Consider the following 18119-nt stretch of genomic DNA (forward strand, 5'->3'; position numbering starts at 1 on the left):
GTGTTTTTATTGGCTAAACTGGCAATATGACCATCCCCAAGTACAACAATATATATATATATATATATATATATATATATATATATATATATATATATATATATATATATATATATATACCAACTCAGTTTCGAGCAATCCCATGACTTGATTGTTCTCTTAATGCAACAAGAATATGGCTTTCAGTTCTGCTACTGACCTACACTCTTTTGCATAGATGTGACAATGATGTCACAGCAGGTGTTCAGAGTATTGACGTATTCTTCATGCAGTATTTTGCCTTTTTTGACTACGGCCAGTAGTCAAAAATGGTATGCAACACATAGTAGCGCAACACATAATAGTGACGTTAAAAATCAAGCGATGCATGCATAGATATACACATATGCATATCACATATGCATACACACACAGACGTGTGTGTGTGTTAATTGTTAGCAAGGACACAGTATTTCGTTTTGCAGCCAAGTATACTACCAAGTATATTAAAGGTTTACAAGTTAAATTTGTGCCTTGTTTTTGTGTTAGCAGTGCAATGCTCTCATTTTTAGGTTTATTTCTACTGCTTTTCGGAATAATTCAGAGCCACCACTGAAAGATATGTTTCATATGCGAATACTTGTATACGAACAATGCGATCGAAGATAGAAAAAATAGGTAATTGGTGTACATACGTATTTCAAGTGTAATTGCTCTTTCATCACTACCAAATCCAACTCATCAACTATCTACTAATGCTTAAATATCCATCCACTAATATTAGTGATGCAACACTGTTGGATAGACCAATTTACATATTGAACATATCCCTGGCAGATGATACGTAGATATTAATTGCCAGCAAGGATACGGTATTTCGTTTTGCAACCATAATATACCGCCAAGTACATTGGTTTCAAATTTTGGCACAGACCAGCAGTTCGAAGGGGGGGCTAAGTCGATTACATCCACCCAGTGTTGAACTAGTACTTATTTTATCAAACCTCGAAAGGATGAAAGGCAAAGTCGACCTCGACAAAACTTGAACTCAGAACGTAAGATAAGCATTTCGCCCGGAGTTATTACGATTCTCCCAGCTCACCGCCTTATATATTACTAAATACATTAATATTTAATAGAGAATTGATGAGGGATTATAATGACAGAACATGTCCACAACCGTCATTTTGCGAAGTAACAAAAATCAGATTCCTACAACCACCACAAGCTTAATAAATTAATTTTTTGTGAAATTAATTCTTAATGTCTGGAAATTTATGTCTTTGAAAGTCGCTAACAATTTCAACGAGGCTTTGCTTTTGTTTTTTTAAGAGGTAAATTTAAATTCATTTGCAATTTTTGTGTATTAAATTATTAAATCATCGCCATCTTGCATTATCTAAATGCATTAAGTTGTGCTTATATAAAAGAAAAATATTTATTTGTGTTCAAGTAAGAGAGTTATTACTATTAAAGTGTTTACTTTATTATTTCAGGCCCTCTAGATCAAAGAAATTGATGATTCGCTGAGCGTGAACATAGATAATGAGAAAGAAAGAGTAAGTAGAAGTTCTAATGAAAAAATAATGAACAAATGTTTAATGTGAGATGAAATTCAATATTTTTAGCAACAAGAGAGGTGAATGTTTGAATAGATTTGATCTTGAGATGCACAAAGTTAATTATCGTTTATCTATTGCTTGTTTCAATCACTGGGCTGCGGCCATGCTGAAACACTGCCTTGAAGGGACTTAGTCCAACAAATTCACACCAGTACTTATATGTTTCGAGAGGGTTTTTTTTCTTTTAAAGTCTGATACTTATTCTAACGGTTCTCTTCTGCCGAAACGATGAGTTACGGGGACGTAAGCAAACCTATACCAGTTGTCAAGCGGTGATGGGTAACAAACATTGACATGCACACATATACATACACACACACACATACACACACGTATCTATATGTGTATGTATATAATAATAAATAATAAATTCTCGTATATTCCATCCTCCGTCTTTCATTTGCCATATTATATATAAGTACTCACGGTGGGGTGGGCCTCAACACAGTTGCCTTCTACTCACTACCTCACAAGGCTTTGGTCGGTCCGGTGCTGTAGTAAACCATACTTGCCCAAGGTGCCACGTTGTTGGACTGAACTTGAAATCACGTGGCTTGAAAGCGAGCTTCTCAGCCACGCAGCATACGTGATTCAGTTTATCCATTGATGCTATTATAGTCTAAGAATCGGGGGATTACAGCGTCTCACTAAGACGATTTTTAACGATTATATTATCATCAGAAGATACCATTATAGAAATATCATTGAAGATTGTTCATATCTTAAATTTATCGAGTGGAAATGTGTTATCTGTGAGTTAACCATGTGTAGGAATGGTGTGTTTTATCATAGCGTTTTCATGAAATGAGTAACAATTGTGTATAAATAGTGTTGCATAAGATTTTCTTATCATTCCGTCACCGTCATTGTAAGATTTTTGTTCACGAATGCTGTGTGTGATTATATGATGCTTTGCCTACATTGAGTTGGTTAATATTTGTACGTAGAAACATGTAATCAAGTGTAAAATCGCTTGCCAAGGACTGTCTGTGGTTAGAAGAAACAGATTATGCTTGTTCAGAGGAGAAATTGCTGTATAAGAGATATGACCTAATAATGAAGTATGACATAATTAACAGAAAAGCAATTAGTAACACTGTATTTTGAATGTTTTTTTCTATTGCTGGAGATTTTGTAACTGAATTTAAATAATATGACAATAGTGAATCTAAAAGCGACAATAATTTTATTCTATATGTTCAGCTTTTTCAACTACACCTGTATTTGATAAAAAAATCTTGTCACGTTATAAAAGCTAAAAAGAGTCTGAGACCTTTTTTCCCATCTTCCATCAATATCTTAATGGAACATTTCCTCTTATTTATCACTACTCTTCATAATTCTGAAAGAAATAATCCAGATGCGCTCCGAGAGTCTTAAAACTCCGTATCACTTCAACGAAGCACACGTTTTCTGAACATCGGTAGTTTTCAAGAAAATTATTCTCCTCTGATATGAAGGATTGCCATGCTTTCCTCTCTTTCTCTCATTAATCTTAAGAACTATTCATCCTTCATTAGGCTTCTAATCTGATGGCCAACAAAATGCCTGCATACAATTTTGCATTACTGACCTATGGAAATTTCTGTTTTGAAAACATATGCGGGTCTTGCTTTATTAATGGCCTTGACGGCAATATCAACGGATCGGTTATAATCGATCCGTCGTTATATGCTGCGATGAAGTGATAGATTTGACAGGAAATTTCAATTCAGTACTTCAAAAGAGATGACTCGAAAGCGAGCAGGTTCAGAGGAAGGTTCTTGTGCCAGACGAGGTTCAAGACTTTCTCCATATAAAATGATATAACACTATTTTTCAAAGGTATTTGCAGGAGCAAGGGATGAATTGTGCGTGTCGTTAGAAAGTGGGTTCCAGGTCGACTTCATTGTATGAAATGTGTAAAAGTGACTATTACATTAGGAAAGAGACTGCAAGTGATATGATACGCTAACTCTAACAAATGTGAAATTTTGCGCAATCAGTTCAGCCCTGATCTAAAACAGGGGAATGATCGAAAACATTCTAACTATGATCTCTTATTTCTTTATAGTCATAATGTTTCTAGGGTTGTATAATCTAATGGGGTTTTTTCCTAAGTGTCAGTTGCTATTTCTAGCAAGTTTATTGACTTTACCATGAAAGCTCCGTTGATTGGAGAATACTTTTTATGTGATCCCTTCTGAGTATTGTAGTGTGTTTTATTTTATTTTATTTCGTTTTAGTGTGACTTTGCTCCTTTCGTTTTTGTGAGTACTGCGGCCATACTAGTCTTTGGTCTAACACAATTTAGTTCCTTTGCCAACAAGATGTGTAAGAATATAGAGCGAGAAACCTTGACATTTCATTACTCAGATGTCTGATGGGAGAGGTTGAAACACATTTTCTCTCCATATTAGGCAGTACAGAATCGGTGGTGGACTAATTACTTGAAATTCTAACCACTACCACATTGACTCCTTAGCTGTCCCCCACTTCCTCTCCCTAGATTCTCTTCCCTCGCACCTCCCACATCTCTCAATCGTTGCTATTACCTCTTCATTCATACCTTGACCTCTACAAAATACCCTATTCATTCCTTCTCCAATTTTGTCAACCATTACTTGAACACACTCAACTGAATTATCATTGTCCAAATCGTCAAGTTTTCTATTCCACACAACCGAACTTAGGGACACTTCATAAGCTCCACTGGCTCTATCTGTTATAGGGAGGTGTCTTGATAACAAAGCGTATATATGATCTTATAGGGCCATATACGGTAACGTCAGCGAATAGATATTGAAATAACCACCTACATATCATATTCATTGAATACATACTATCAATAGGCCACTTAGTGTAGTATTTGTTCAGAGATAACATCTTAAAGATTTGCTGTATTAAAAATATCAAAAACACAATATTAGAGAGAGCAAGTGGAAATTCGTCCCAGCAGCGACCAGCGAGAGCACTAGATGCATTTCACTCCTTGGAGCTTTTTTTAGTGGCGCGTACACGCAACCATCTACATACTTAGACGATATAGGAAAACGTAGATAAAAATTTCATAGTTGCTATTAGACACTTGTCTTTCTGATATTCATTGTACTTTTAATGCATCGATTCCATAAGAGATGCTATCTCAAGACAAATATAGCAGCATCTGAACCTTCGACAGTCTGTATGCATTAAATGTGATACGTAGGTGACTATTTTAATTAAATGCTGTCTCAATCACCTATACCGGAATAGATATTGACTTTGTTGTTGAGAGCGAGGGTTAGTCAAGCATAATAGATTAAAAGTGGATGATGAAATTTAATGTTGTAAAAGTGCAGAATTTCAAACATGTCGGGATTCTAAATGATCAGATTTCATATGGGGTGGTGATTGAAAGAGCTAAAATGAAATGTGTATAATGGTGTACACCAAGGTCAATGACTTTCGAAAAGGAGCAGACAGGATATAATTTGCCCGCAATGCGCCATAAAAGATCATTGAATGGAGTGGATGGAGAAATTTCTGAAAATGATAGAAGCAGAAAATAAAAGGAGAGGAATAAGAAAGTCTTTCAACAAAATAACTAGATGTCGCTGTTGCTGTTGCTAACTTCCAGGTAAATAAAATGAGATGTGGAGAGGCTGTATTCACCGCAGCTACAGTTAGCAGGGTTTTGAGAGAGAATAATAAGAACGGCTTATTTATCTTAATACTACTTAACGTCATTTCGTCTTTCCTAATAAAACGAAATATTTCAGACGGCTTACACGACTAACAGCAAAGATACAGCAGCTGCCATGTTTCTCATGTACATCTGCAAAGTGTTAAAATATTGTCAAGGTTATAAAGTAAATGGTGACAGAGTAAATATAATGTCATTCTGCTTGGTCGTTGTATAAAACATAATTACCAATGGCTTAATTTATACAGATAGAGAGAGAGGGAGCGAGAGACAGAGACAGACAGACAGAAGGTTTGGTAGAATTAACAAGATAAATAGAACTCAAAAGAAAACATAGATAGATAGATAGATAGATAGATAGATAGATAGATAGATAGATAGATAGATAGATAGATAGATAGATAGAGGGCTGGCCAAAAGTCACCCAACGATAAATCAAAATTCCATGAACATTTAATATTCAATTTAATCTATTCTTTCCCATTATGAATGTTTAATAATTGAATACTCTGAGTAAAAATCACCGTTCTTCTTTTTTCAACATTTCTTTATTTATTAGCGAAGTCTCATATAAAATAATTTCTTTTGTTTTCATCTTGGAATTATATAGGTTTAGATTTACTGTCAGGTGCCTTTAGCCAACCCTGTATACATATGTATATATATATATATATATATATATATATATATATATATAAACTTCTTTTCTATTTTTAATTACCAGACGTTACAGAATGACTCAAGGTCCTACAGTTCCGTGCATGGCACATATCAAACTGTTTCACAGGGTCCATGAACGAAACACTCAACCCTTGAATCACTTTGTAATTTCTGCCCATTAAGATAAATTTTAAAAAATACATATACAAGCGTATGTGCGTAAATCATAATGCTTGATAAGTGTCACGTATGAAACACATACACGCGCACATATATACTTATATATATATATATATATATATATATATATATATTTATATGTATATATATACATATAGAATATTATAGTATATTATATTAATATATATATATATATATATACGTCTTGCATAAACTTATCCAAGTACAGACAAAATGTTTATTGTTCAATTATTTTCAGTAAATGGGTTCATATTTTTATAGCAGAAGGTGAAATATCGAAGCAAAGATATTTGCAGACATTTATTTATTCTACTAAACGTTAGAAGTGAAAGTTTTAACGAGAAAGGAATGAGATTTGTAATGTGCTGTAATGTTATGTAGCTATGGCTTCACATTTATGTATAGAGAGATAGTGAGTTATGTGCGTGTGTGTGTGTGTGTGTGTGTGTGTGTGTGTGTGTGTGTGTGTGTGTGTGTGGCTTGTGTGTGTGTGTGCGTGTGTGAGTGTGTGTGTGCGTGTGTGAGTGTGTGTGTGCGTGTGAGTGTACGTGTGTTTGTGTGCTTCTGTATGTATGTATATGTATATATATATTGATAGATAGATAGATAGACAGACAGACAGACAGACATATATACAGACAGACATATATACAGACAGACAGACAGATAGATAGATAGATAGATAGATAGATAGATAGACAGACAGACAGACATACAGACAGACAGACAAAGTGAGAGAGAAAGGGGCACAGACAAGTGTACATGTAGACACACGGATAGACAGACAGACAGACAGACAGACAGAAAGATAGATAGATAGATAGATAGAGAGAGACAGACAGAGAGAGACTAACAAACAGATACACAGATTGACGGATAAAAATACAGTGAGACAAACAAGGAGACAGACAGTCAGACAAACAGACATATACAGACAGACGTATAGACAGACAGACCGACAGACAGACAGATACACAGACAGGCCGACAGACAGACAGATAGATAGATAGATAGATAGATAGATAGATAGATAGACAGACAGACAAACAAGCAGGTGATGGGTAGATATCCGAACCTGTGCAAACGAACTACATACGAGTTAGCTATGATTGTTAATTCTGAAGGAGAAGACTTGATTGATACAACTCACACACCTCTTATATAACAGTAATATTATATCCATATATGGTATTGTGTTTTCTGTATGAAAATATACTTTGCCGTTCTTTAACTTGCTACTTGAACTCCGCCAAGTTAGATACAGTAATAGAGATTGCATATATTGTATTTAGTAGGCTCTGGTTGTATCACTTTTCTTTGTGTCCCCACTTAATATGTGCGTGGGGGGGGTGTTCGTGTGTGTGTGTGTGTGTGTGTATTTGCGTGTTACAAAATATATATAATTTCGCAATCATCCGAATATGACAATCGAGTGTATCACAATTACACTTTAGATATTTTCCAAAATTTTTTGGTAATTTATTGATAGCACAGAAACGACATCATATTCAAGTCGAAATCATTATCACCAGTAGTAGTAGTAGTAGTAGTAGTAGTAGTAGTAGTAGTAGTAGTAGTAGTAGTAGTAGCCACAAAATGGCTAAGGGGAGGTCGATTACTTCCAATGCGTAGCTGATATTTTCGTATATCGCCCTCGGAGGGATGAAAGGCGCTTCTATTCTTTTTGTACAAGGCTGTCACATCCACTTACCGAATGGGTTACATTGTTCCACATTCTTTTCACAGAGTCAGCATTGTTTTAATCCAAAAAAATTACATGTTGACACTCACGGGGTCTGATAGTACTACCATGTAAAATTTGATTTGATTTGGTTGAGCCGTTTGAGAATGCATTGGGAACATAAAGACAAAGGATTTTATATATATAGATAGATTATAATATGCGTAAAGTGACTCTGTGAGACCTCTCACAACAGGGTGCTGTTTGCTCTCACAGAATCAGCCAGAGCGAACAAGATTGAGCGTTCTGATCGTTTTTACCTACCCAGATCTCAAGGAGGTCAAGGCTTGATCCAATTTGAAATCTCTTACAAAGCCACCAGAATTGGACTGGCAACATATCTTGAAGCATCTAACGACTGGATGCTAAAACTCGTTGGAAACGTAAGAAGCTTCATTCTATTTGAAAACTATGAAATACATAAGAATCTTCACTCTGTTATGAAAGAGAACAAAATTTTTTCAAGTGAGTTTGTGCAGAATACCCAGATTGAACAGCATGACGGAAGTGCGGCAACTGTAGTTGCAAAGAAGGTGAAATCGATAGCAAAGCAAAATGCGTTTGAACAATTGGCTGATAGGTGGGAACAAAAACCTCTGCATGACAAATATGTAGCCCGTAACAAACAAGCTGATTTAGACCAGAAGCACGTTCATCTGTGGCTACGGAGATCAGGGCTAAAGAGAGAGAGTGAAGGTTTTATATTGGCTGCTCAAGATCAGAGCTTATTGACCCGGAACTATCAAACCAATGTAATGAAAATTGGTGTAGACCCAAAGTGCCGATACTGCAACGAAGGGATTGAAACAGTGGATCGCTTAATCCCCGGGTTAACGGTTTTAGCATCTATAGAGTTCAAATCAAGACATGACAGAGTTAGCCAATATCTAAATTGTCGGTATTACAAAATCAAAACTCCTGACAAATGGTAGAAGCACCGCCCTGAAGGAGAAACTGTAACTATTCTTTGAGACTTTCCAATATGTACAGACCGGACAGTCAAGGCAAATAAGCCAGATATTGTTGTGAAAGACCAAGACAATAAAGTCCGTTTATTGATTGATTGACATGAGCATAACCTGTGACCATAATATCTCGGCAAAAGAATATAAAAAGATTTGCTGGTCGAAATCTAAAAGATGCGGCATCTCAAGACGGTTACAATACCAATGGTTGTAGGAAAACTTGGAATGATCAAAAACGGGACATTCATGCAAGAAGTGCAAAAGATTGTCTTAACTGGTACGTCACGCGTACTGAGAAGAGCATTGTAGCTGTGAATTTTCTTTCCCTTTTTCTCTTTTATTTTCTTTGTTTACTTTTTTATTTTTTTATTTTTTCCTTTTTCTCTTTGTCTTTCTTCCCATTTTTTATCTAACACATGGCTTCGTAAATTAACAATCTGGTGTGTTTATTTTAATTGCCTACCAATGTATACAGTGCGTCTCTCTGCCCTAGATATCAGGACAGAGACTTGGCAAAGAAGTGGAAACAGAATTGAAAGAAGAAGAAGAAGAAGAAGAAGAAGAAGAAGAAGAAGAAGAAGAAGAAGAAGAAGAAGAACAACAACAACAACAACAACAACAACAACAACAACAAGATGAAGAAGAACAAGAAGAACAAGAACAAGAAAAACAAGAAGAACAAGAACAAGAACAAGAACAAGAACAAGAACAAGAAGAACAAGAACAAGAAGAACAAGAACAACAAGAACAAGAACAAGAACAAAAAGAAGAAGAAGAAGAAGAAGAAGAAGAAGAAGAAGAAGAAGAAGAAGAAGAAGAAGAAGAAGAATGTAATTTAATGAAAGAATGCAATTTGAGGTAAATACGTGCGCATTGTTAATTATAAAGAGAGGCTGGAAGGTAAGTTCTGATGGCATAAAATTACCACAAGACAACATCATTAGATCATTATGAAATAAAGAGGTGCGCAAATATCTAAAAGTGCTGCAAGACGATAAGATAATGGAAGGGGATATGAAAAGGTCACTAAAGAGTACAAGAGGAGAATTAGGATGCGATTCGAAAGAAAATTAAATAAAGAAAATATCATTGAAGCTATAAATACATGGCCGCAGTCCAATGATTGAAGCAAATAATGGATAAAAGATATAAACAGTATGTTCGTCACAAAGGACAACCATTCTAAATTGTAGTCTAACTAGCTTTGTTTCTGAGTTTAAATAAAAATCTAATCAAGTCTATATTATTTATTAAATTAATATTTTTCCTTTAATTTCACCTATGAATTTAAGTTCAACTTTATAATAATCCAAATACTAATTTGACATTTCTTATTTAACCTTATTTTGACAAGAACATAAATATTTCTCATTTTTTGTTTAAAGACTTTTTTAAATTCAAGAGCTATATACTTAGTATTTTTTAGTTTTGAAACTTTTCTTCGGAAAGCCAAAGTTTCTGCAACTCTATTTTTTTCCTTCCATCTCAACCAATTTACATTTCTATATATCTGCATAATTCTTTACAAACAGCTTTGCTCTTCAAAAATTCAATTTTCTCTCAATGCCATTTCTTCTTCGATTTTAATGACGTTGTTGCCGGTGGAATAGCATTGAACACATCTCACAGTAACATTGTCTTTTATCTTTTACTTGTTTCAGTCATCTGACCGAGGCCATACTGGGGCAAATCGACCCTAGGAGTTAAATCTTTTAAGCCTGGTACTTAGTCTATCGATCTCTTATTTCCGAACTGCTAAGTTACGGGGACGTAAACAAAACTAACAACCGTTGTCAAGCAGCAGTGGGGGCACAATCACACACACTTATAACGACAGGCTTCTTTCAGTTTCTTATTTCTTTATTGTCCACAAGGGGCTGAACACATACGGGATAAACAAGGACAGACAAATGGATTATGTCGATTACAGTGTGTAACTGGTGTTTAATTTATCGACCCCGAAAGGATGAAAAGCAAAGTCGACCTCGGCGGAATTTGAACTCAGAACGTAGCGGCAGACGAAATACTGCTAAGCATTTCGCCCGTCGTGCTAACGTTTCTGCCAGCTCGCCGCCTTTCAGTTTCTTTCAGTTCGCTTCTTTCAGTTTCTGTCTACCGAACCGACTCACAAGGCTTTGGTCTGCTCGAGGCTATAGTAGAAGACACCTACCAAAGGTGCCACGCAATGGGACTGAACCTGGAAGTATGTGGTTGAGAAGCACACTTCTTGTCACACAACCACATCCATCCTTAGATAATTTATTAAAGTTTTTTTTCTCAAGCCCAGGGATGCAAAAGGCTGGTTACCCGGTTTCCAAGGTGTATGAGAGACCGAGATCACAACATTCCCCAGAACGAGCCCCATCCGTGGTAAATTAAGACTTTGGCTAAATTGAACTCAGAGCATAAGAAGCCGGAAGAAATTCCGTTGAGCATGTAATGCTAGAAATGAGAAATGTGTCATTGGTTTAGCAAGTAGTAATTAAAATTATTGGTCTCAAATTTTGGCACAAGGCCAGCAATTCTGGGGAAGGGATAAGTCGATTACATCGACCCGTGTTGAACTCAGAATGTAAAGACGGACGAAATACCGCTAAGCATTTCGCCCGACGAACTACGTAGATGGGAGGGAAGAAGTGCATTCTGTATGGGCTGCCTAAGGTGCCGGGTGGTGGCGGTAACTTGGGAGGCGGATTATGAATATCATGGAAGTAGGCCACAGTGGGAATTGAACTTAGCAAGCAAAAAGCTGAAACAAACACGGCAATGCATTGTGTACGAAGCTCTAACATTCTCGCTAGGAGGATAAAAGGTAACACCGACCACGGTAGTATTTGAGCTCTTGACACAAAGGGCCGCAATACACACGGCAATGCATTTCACCTGATGCTCTAACAACCCTGCCAAACTCATCAGTTTAATCGAAATAAGCAAGAATACCTGGTGCATGTTTTCGGAAATCAAGAGAAAGTTGGGGAGGGGAATTCTTGCTAAATAGGTGACTGGAATATAAAATATTACAGCGTTTAATATGGGAAGAAGAATTAACTGCACTAATAGAGACATAAATACATACTTAGAAGAATATGTACATAGATAAATAATCAGATAGATTGATAGATAGATAGATAGATACACACACGTACATACATACATACATACATACATATATATATATATATATATATATATATATATATATATATATATATATATATATATATATATGAGTGTGTATGTATGTGTGTGATTGGTGGGGGAGGTCTTGAAAGCATGTAAGGAATCACGCTATATGTTTACAAAATAGATTATATAAAATCAAAATTAATATAAATTCTTGGTCTATATAATCACTGATGCTCTTCCCCATTCACTAAATATGGCGACTTTTGCTTATGATAACAATCAATATTTTTTTTTTCTTTCTAGCCATATTTGATCCTATTTCAGCGTTTTAATACCCTAAACATTAAATACGCTTTTAGCCACTTAACTTTTATAATATAGATTTGGGAAACGCTTTCTGATTCTTCCTGATAACATTACATCTATTATTTTTCTATTATATTTCTTCAGATATTGTCAGCAAATTCATGGAGAATTTTTGTTTGTTTTTCGATGTTTTGCTTTGTTTTTTTATATATATTGTTTTACATTGCTTTGCTTTTTAAGATATGCTCGTGCGTTCAAATGATTTCTGCACGAAACATCGTATTAGTGATGTATTGAGTGCTGACTAAAGAGAGTCGTATAATTTTCAGAAATGTATTATAGCTTACGACGTAGGAAACCACACAGATACATACATACATACATACATACATACATACATACATACATATATATATATATAAATATATATATATATACACAAAAATAAATTTATGCTCTTACCTATATATACTTATATGTATAGCTAAAATATATTTATGAAGGTATATATATATGTGTGTGTGTGTGTGTGTGTGTGTATGTGTGTGTGTGTGTGTGTGTGTATGTGTGTGTGTGTGTGTGTGTGTGAGTAAAAGTAAATACAAAAATGGGTTTTGTATGATCGTGTATAGAGGAATATATTATTTTATTTAAAAGAATTCCAACTCTGTCTGTTTTATATGTTTTTTATGTTTTATTTATATTCTTGTAAAATTAATGTGGGATATAGAATATGGAATATATAATATATAATATAAAAATGGATGGTACAATGAAATGAATTATTGAATGTCTTATTGAACATATGAAATATTGAGTGAACACTCAATATTTCATATATTCAATAAGACATATTCCATATATTCAATAAGACATTCAATACTTCATTTCATTGTACCATCCATTTTTATATTATATATTATATATTCCATATTCTATATCCCACATTAATTTTACAAGAATATAAATAAAACATTAAAAACATAAAAAAAACAGACAGAGTTGGAATTCTTTTAAATAAAATAATATATATATATGTATATATATACACATACATGCATATATATATATATATATTCATATTGACATGTGAGCACATGTGTGTATATATATATATATATATATATATATATATATATATACACATATACTACATAAAGTATTATATATGCATGTATAGATAGATAGAGAGAATAAGAGAGAGTTATGAGTGAATATGTACATCTAAGTGTGTATGTATATATGAGCTTTTATATTAAACCTATATATATACATATCTGTATTTGTATGTATGTATGTATGTATGTGTATATATACATATATATATATATATATATATATATATATATATATATATATATATATATATATATATATATATATATATATATATATATATATATATATATATATATACATATATATATATATATATATATATATATATATATATATATATATATATATATATATACCGAGCACTATCTGAGTGATCATACGTATACGAACACTCCTTGTATCAGCGAAAAAAATACAAAGACACGAACTAGTTCTCAATAAGTATAAACTCTACGTCATGTTTTGGGTGCTCTTGTAAATATATATACATGATATGGAAGAAAAGACGTGAAAAAAATGCTGTAACATCGCCTACGGCGGAACATGTGTGTGTGTGTGTGTGTGTGCGTGTTTGTATGATATATGGCTATATATTCACGTATACTATATGTGTGACTCTTTATGTGTGAGTGTATATGATGCAACAGATAATGCTTCATTTATGTAACATTATATTTATATAACATTATCAATTCTGTCAATTGGTACAGAAAGACTATCAGTGAAATATAAAACTGTGTTAGAAAAGTGATTACATACCAAATATCAGATGATAATATTTGTGAAGCAGTCGTCTTATTGTGACCGATGTGATATCCACTCGCTGTCACCGGCTTCCTTAAATACAGCACAGCAAGACAATAATCACAACTTATCAAGGACATTATACTCTTGTTCGCAACCCGGATGTTCTCAAGGTTTCTCGTCTCATAACTTCATACGAGCGCATTCTTCTTTAGTTTTTCTAATGTTTTAGTATTTTTCGTAAGTGTTTTCAAGAGAGAGAGAGTAACGAGAGAGAGCGAGGTGGGGAAATAAAGGATGAAATTCGGCTAAAGAAGTAACGATTCACCTGCATAATTGGAATTTTTTGTTCAATTCATGTGTTTAGTAAACTATTTAGAGGTTGTACCCTTTTAACCACAACGGACAAGTAAAATTTCATATGACAACAAAATTGGTTTGGAGCCCTTTGTTTCGTAAATAAATAAAAGGAAAAGATATAAGAGTGCTTAGCCCCTCCATCATTATTGCGAATGATGGAACCGCCCCCTGTCATTGTCGGTAGTGCCAGGGGCTTCGGTTCAGTCTTACTAAGCTCGCTCGTTTTCATCTGTGTGTGTGTGTGCGTGTGTATGCTTGCTTATTACAGTGTTTCTATATGAATTCCTGTTAATGTTTGTGTATGCATTTGTGTCTATACCTCGACGTGTCTGTGTGTGTGTGTGTGTGTGTGTGTGTGTGTGTATGTAGATCTGTTTATATTTTCTCTATGTTTTCTTTTTTGTTTTTTACATTGACGACGATTCAAGCCTACAGAAGTGTTAATACCACATTTTGTATATTAAATAATACAAATTCCAGAACAGGAAAATAATAATAATAACAAGAATAATAGTAATGATGATGATGATGATGATGATGATGATGGTGGTGGTGGTGGTGGTAGTGGTGGTGGTGGTCGTCGTCGTCGTGGTTGTGGTGGTGGTGGTGGTGGTGGTGGTGGTGGTGGTGGTGGTGGTGGTGGTGGTGAATGTGATGCTGATGATGATGATGATGATGATAGTTATAAGTAGGGGGGAAGAAAGCGATGGTGGTAGTCGTAAGAGAACAAACTTACATCGTTTTAACATTTATAATGATAATTGTTTTTGTTTTTTTTTTGTTTTTTGTCTTGTTTGTTCGGTTATTTTTGTTGCCGTCATTATTTATTGCTAATGATGTTTAAATATATGTTGCATATTTAGACTAAATAATACGGGGTCGGCTCTGGCTGTACAATAGAGAGGCTGTTGTAACGACCCTTCTCTTGAAATTCTAAAATATGAGTAAGATTAAATGGATTGTTGAAGAAGTCACTATGACCTGCAATACAATGATGTTGAAATTGAGCTGCCAAATGAATCAACTCTATATCAAAATTATCTTTTCAAATTAACCATTTCATGAATATCGCAGGTAAATAGGACAAAGGCTTCAATCCAGTTTCTTTGCTGTTGTTGTTGTTGTTGTTGTTGTTGTTGTTGTTGTTGTTGTTGTTGCTGCTGTTGTTTTCTAACGCTACGTAGGAAGATAAATTTTCCATCCAAACAGAGCGTTAGTCAATTGAAGTCTTTCGCAGGTGTTCTTCTAACGACTTTTTAAAACCAGGCATTTACCATATTTCGGTTGAATATGAGACGTTATGGTACAGCCGTTTTGGGGCCACCCATTTGGCGACTCTGATTCACCGCTAGGTTATTTAAAATCATATAACGTCTATCTTATTCTCTCTCTTTCTCTCTTTCTCTCTCTCACTCTCTCTCTCTCTCTATCCATCTATCTATCTCTATCTCTCTTTTCTATCTAGCTAACCCTCCCTCTTTCTTTCTTTCTTTCTTCTTTGTTTATGCATGTGAGCTTTTAGTTATGTTTCTATACATGATGTCTCTCTCTCACTCCTTCTAGCTAAATGCGTATATTTCTGTGCCCACGTGCGCGCGTGTGTATGTGTGTTTGTCTCGAGTGCCAAAATGTACTGCGACTGAGTCCAGCCAACTGCACCAAATAGTTAGCACCCAGTTATCTCATTCAGATTTCGGGTTGGCCCAAGTCTTGTGAAACAATATAGATGAAAACTGTGCACAAGCTCGCTGGTCAATTGACGGACAGCACCTGATAAATCTTATTTTCTTCATTTCCATATTTTTTTTCTCTAATTTCGAGAGGCCATAAGTGTTCAGTTCCCACTCCAGTAACAAAACTATAAAAACAAAAACACTCTTTGCAAGGACTCATCTAACAACCATTAGTAGATTTCAACTACAATGAACTGATAGAATGTACGATATATATTTTTACATCTATATTTGTTTTCGTTGTCATATTGTAGCTAACTTTGCTTCAGTTAATCAAGCAGTTGATGAATTCTTTCTCGTTGCTTCGATAACTGAGGATTCAGTAAGACATAGCTACACCATGTAATGCTGTGGGAAACGAGCTCCACCTAATGGCTGCCCGCGTTCAGAGCCAAAGCGAAAGTTTTCCGATAGCAACCTCTACTTATCCCCATTGCCTCTTTCCCTGTAGCCATTAGACTTATGTAGAGAGTTTGCCAGTGTCTTGATTTACTGAACGATTATATCGATCCCAGTGCACAACTGGTACTTAATATATCGACCCCGAAAGGATGAAAGGTAAAGTCGACCTCGGCGGAATTTGAACTCAGAACACAAAGACAGACGAAATATCGCTAAGCATTTCGCCTGACGTGCTAACGTTTTTTTCCATCTCGCTGCCTTGATAATAACTTATATTAAGTTTGATTGTGAAATATCGAACCGCTTGAAAAACGATGAACGATGTTCTCTTTAGAGTTTAAAATTCCGATTTGTCTATTACGAAAATACCTAAACTTAGTGAAAACAAATATTTCCAGATATTTATTGCTGTGAGTTATTCAACTTTTATATACATATATTTTTTTTCATCTTTTCTTGAGGGACCACTTACCCGCAATTACATACAAAATCTCGATTTATCTATTGGCTTCAAGAGATCGAAAGTATCTTTATTTTAGTAGAAAGTATTTTCAAATATTTTATCGGAGATCGGAGCAGTGCACAATACCGAATTCTTTTTAAAAGATCAAAAATATGTCTAACACGAAATTCTATAATCTATTAAACTATTTATAACAAATTTTATTCACACACCATCATGACGTCTGCGTATATATATATATACATACATATATAAGAGAGAGTTCAGATATGACTTTGATAATTTACATTGCCGTTGGGAATATCTAACGTTTCGAGCCTTGAACTTGTCTAACAGTGAGAAAGAGAAAGAAACCGATTTTGTCGTTTTGGTTGTCGGCAACAAATATCTGTTATGATGTTTGAAATTTTTGTATGAGAGACAGAAAGCACGAGATCAACTACGCGAAGATAACTATTTCAGTTCATATTGCAATATGAACTAATAAAGTTGAAGACTTGTGCCCTCGCATTTAACCTTAAAGGCTATAGAATTCTAAGTACAAACACTGATATTGTCTTCACAATAGTTACACAATAGAATTTTGTCAAAGAATAGAAAATAAGATTACTTTAGTATTATTTTATGATGTTCCCAAAGATTCAGCAGAAAAGGAAAAAGAAGCAAAAGTCTTGTAAACAAACTGACGCAGCCGTTTGCACTTTTTAAAAAGAAGAGGAATTTTCACTGGAAAATACACATTGCGACATAACAGTGTCAGCTAAAATTCTAACAGAAAATCACATTAACAACAATAATTTATCTTTTGCTTCCATTACTAACAACAGAAAAATGTTGTATAGGGACAGAGTTCAGTTCGAATAGTTGTGTCTGTATCCTTACCCGAAGTACTTGTTCAAGAACCGACAAAGAATAATATAGCTTGTTTTTTTTTTCTTTACAAAGTAAATGAAAGTCTCTCTTTATCCTCAGAATATTAATAACGCGTACAGGACTTTATGACTTTATGATTAGCATATTAAACTACATCGTTA

At 34.6% G+C, this 18119-nt stretch overlaps 1 protein-coding gene across 4 annotated transcripts in view; it reads right to left on the bottom strand.

Moving 5' to 3' along the window:
* LOC106872458 (shell matrix protein) overlaps positions 1-14550 on the bottom strand; it is a 101518-nt gene extending 86968 nt beyond the window's left edge. For 2 of the 4 annotated variants that reach the window (XM_052969994.2, XM_014919468.3), the window contains exon 1: positions 14143-14277. The gene's annotated coding sequence lies outside the window, so the exon portion shown is untranslated. Of the gene's footprint in view, positions 1-14142 lie in introns of all 4 variants that reach the window. The other 2 variants (XM_014919467.3, XM_014919469.3) reach the window with 2 other exon arrangements.
* Positions 14551-18119: the final 3569 nt, after the last annotated feature.

The sequence above is a fragment of the Octopus bimaculoides genome, chromosome 8, assembly GCF_046866305.1.
Source record: "Octopus bimaculoides isolate indiv1 chromosome 8, ASM4686630v1, whole genome shotgun sequence".
NCBI classification, from domain to species: Eukaryota; Metazoa; Mollusca; class Cephalopoda; order Octopoda; family Octopodidae; genus Octopus; species Octopus bimaculoides.